Raw genomic sequence first — 3,686 nt, 5'->3', positions numbered from 1 at the left:
TAAATCCCGCTCTGGGCGGTGGCGGGGTGTCTGCCGGCCCCCGGAGCGCCCCGCGGGAGGCTGCCTCTCCGCAAGGCCCTGGCCCGCTGCGGGGAGTGACCTCGGCAAAGCGTGCTTAGTCCTTGTTGCGTGGAAACGGTGCTCGGCTGAGGTCTGCAAAGTGTCTTGCTAATAAAAAAAAACCCATTCCAATATCTTTTGTTTGGTTTAGATTGGGTTTGTGATTTTTTTTTCTTTTTAGTAGAGAATGTGAACTTGCAAGTGCTTTTGTTTGTTTTGCAGACATGCTTTATATGTGTTCTTTCACTAACTGCTTTATCTTTCATTTTATTCAAGGCAGCGTCCCTTCTCTAGCAGCTGGTCTTCTCTTTGGTGGCTTAGCAGGACTAGGTGCCTACCAGCAGTCCAAAGATCCAAAGAATGTGTGGCTTTCCCTCGGTAAGTTTGCTCGGCACCCAAGTACTAAACATGACTGGTAGCAGTGGGAATAGTAATCTTTTTTCTAGCACATTCCAGCCTATCAGTGCCCTTTTATTTACACAAATGTTGTAAGTGGTGGCAGGACCTCCTGCCCATAACCAGGAGGTATTTGTGTAAGAGCACGGTACCTGGCTCCAAGACCTAGGCTGTCCTTCTGGAAGCCAGAGTTGGTGAGAAATACCTATCTCCTCTGCCAGACGAGATACCGTGTTAAACTAATGTAGGCACAGGAAACATATGTGAAAAATGTTTGGGTTTGAAGCAGCATTTTTAGTCTGTGGTCATGGAATAGGCATTTTAGCAATAGTGAAAGCACTGTGACAAGCAGTATGTGGCTTTATGGAATATTGGTTTGCACAAGCATCTCAGAAGAAGAGCAGTATAGGTTTTAATGCATCATATGCTGTTGAAGAAACAGTCTGAAGTATATGAAAGAAAGGAGGGAACAATCTATTCTCCTTGCTTATGATAGATGGGACAAGAAGTTGTGGGCTTAGCTTGCAGTTAACCCTTCAGGTGAAGGAGAAGGATAAAATGACAGCGGAAAGTATTATTAAGCACTGGAAGAGATGAGGTGAACCTCAGGGACTTCCATCACTGCAGGACTTTTAATAACTGGTTAGACCACTATCTGTCAGGAATTGATCTTGCCTTTGGGCACTAGGTTAGCCTAGGTGACCTCTTGAGGTTCCTTCTAGTTCTGTAACTACACCACAGTATTATTAGTGATTAATTATGATACTATAGCATTACAGTGATTTAAGACTACTTAAAACCAATGGGTCTTGATCACGTAATGTGCTGAAAGGCTTTATGAAGCCCCTGGTAGATACTGCAGAGGACCAAGCTGCCTTGTCAGTAAGGAATGAAATGTAAAACACAGCTCAATAAGAAGCAAAGTTTCCACTTGTGAACTTTCTCTTCCACTCTGGCATGCCGTGGGAGTGGCTGTGCATCTCCGGCATGAGTTTTTAGGCAGTGTCGTGACAGAAAGATGAGCAGCTTCCTTATATCCTGATGTCATGCCTGTAGTGCCTTCAAGTGGACCCCTTGAAAGCAGTGTTGTGTCCTAGTCTAGTACAGCTCTTTACTCATCCATTCCTCCTCAGCCCTGCTGCGGCATGCAGTTGCAGCTCCCGCTGAGCTTTAGGTTGGTCATAGTACATCAAGGGTAGAAATCCAGAAGAAGAACCTTGACAGAGTATCTTTTGAATACCTTTTGCCCTGTCTGATGCAAACAAACTTGAAGCTTTGGAGAAAGGTATACAACACCTTCGCCTGCCTTTCTTCTTTGAAGAAACAATGGCCCTGTAACTTTTACGTGAATATTGATGGGATTTTTTTTCCAGACTTAGAGATTAAATAATTTGCAGTAATGTTTAAAATGTTAGTTGCTCTTTCAGTTTGATCCCTTAGATTGCTTTCTGTTTGCTAATTCATATTTTCAGGTGGGGTGGTTTTATTTCTAGTTGTAGTATTTAGTGCCACCTTCCAGTTCAGAATGTCACAGAGAAACGGGAACTGTAGTAATATTTGCCTCCCACATAGTGAACTTTGTCACTGTCCCAGCTTTCTGGCAGTTTTGAGCCTATCTGTATTCAAGGAAATAACCGTTCTTCTGCAAGTAAGGGGAAACTGAGGGAGAGTTAGTGATCTGCCCAGAGGATTGGAGGTTGTGGGCAATTAGACAAGTGGTCTCAAGCCTGATGAGATCTACTTGCTTCTAATGAGCAGCGGGGCGTGCTTACCAAAGCTGCTGAGAAGCTTGCAACAACTTTACTGTTTAACAAAAATAAGTAAAATGTTTGCATACGCAGAGAGGAGGGAGGCGTTCCTGCCTGTAGACATAGGCCTGTTTGGTTGGCACTGCTAAACATCCACGCGTTGCAGTGCTGCGCTGGTGTTTCTATTTCAAACAGATCTGACCGGGCTTCTTTTCAACAGTGGCGTCTGGAACCTTGTCTGCTGTTATGGGAATGAGATTTTACAACTCCAGAAAAGCAATGCCTGGGATAATTGCTGGTGCCAGGTAGTCACCTGTCTTTTGTTCTTGTCTGTATTTTTGAATAGGCATTTTATTTAACTTATTTGTAGATTATATTGTTTTAAAAATGTTACATGGTAAGTTCTGTGAAAAACGAAATTTTACAGTGGAGTTCAGCTAAATGAAATCACGTCAATGTTTTCTTGTTTCTTGTTCTTTATGGGATTTTTGCCTCCCCCGCCTTTTTTTTATAACAAGTATTCTGTTTAACAGTTTACTGATGGTTGGACGGCTTGGATTGCAGATCATGGAAAAGCCTCTTAAGCCATAAGTCTGCATCAAGTCACTTGAAGATACGTGATTGAGAAGCCTGAAAATGCAACTGCCTAAATGTGCTACACAAAAGTGGAAAAGGCACTGCTGTCTGTGCATTGTATTTTTCGTATCTTAACGCACGTGGGTTGTGTTTTTAAAGGAATAACATTGAGAGCCGTTGTCTTGTCTTCCAAAATGGTATTTGTCTTAACATTTTCTGCACTGTGAAGCAAGAAAATACGAGTATAGCATTAGTTTAGCTTCTGGTCCTGCAACTTACTGTAGGCAAAGACCTCTTGGCACTTGCATACAGACAGTTGCAGGATTGAAGCTTAAATGTACATCTGGATTTGTCATTCTAAAATCATCTATACCCCTAAAAATAAGGGGAGAGGAGTTGCCAGTTTGTCACTAGTAATTAATATAACAAACATGCTTCTTATGTTACCTCTCCCCTTCAACTTCCCTGCCAGTTTATCCCGACATCATGTTTGTCAGTCAGGGACTTTGTTCTCCTAGCAGTGTGCGTTAGAACCTGGTCCCACAAAACACAATCACGGAGCAGGCTGTCAAGGTTCTGCTATAATGCAATGAATGCAAACCTGTTACTTGCAATTACTTGTAAGCAAAAGTGCCCAGCTAAATGTCGTTTGTTTCAGTTTTACAGATTATTATTCATAAATCAAAAATATGCTTTATTAGATAATGCTGAATTATAGGCATAGCTGTTGCATTTCATGAGAGTTAAAATGTTAAATAAACCAACGAATTATTATTACAAACTTTTGTGTTCTACACAACTGGTTTTTTTCTTTAATTGTTCATCTGGTTTGATACAGTTTGGTGCCTTTCCTGCAGGGTGTCTGGATGTATTTGTGAATCTGGGTTGTATAAATTATCTCTATTC

The 3,686-nt window shown here is 41.8% G+C and overlaps 1 long non-coding RNA gene across 1 annotated transcript; it reads left to right on the top strand.

Moving 5' to 3' along the window:
- The first annotated feature begins 332 nt into the window (after positions 1-332).
- Positions 333-3,225, top strand: LOC104071812. Its single transcript, XR_683504.1, has 3 exons — positions 333-438; positions 2,425-2,509; positions 2,738-3,225. It is a non-coding gene; the product is annotated as an uncharacterized LOC104071812 (long non-coding RNA).
- The last annotated feature ends 461 nt before the right edge of the window (positions 3,226-3,686 follow it).

This window comes from Fulmarus glacialis, unplaced genomic scaffold (assembly GCF_000690835.1).
Source record: "Fulmarus glacialis isolate BGI_N327 unplaced genomic scaffold, ASM69083v1 scaffold46154, whole genome shotgun sequence".
NCBI lineage: Eukaryota > Metazoa > Chordata > Aves > Procellariiformes > Procellariidae > Fulmarus > Fulmarus glacialis.
The sequence above is the reverse complement of the archived record's forward strand: the minus strand, read 5'-3'. Positions and strand labels throughout refer to the sequence as shown.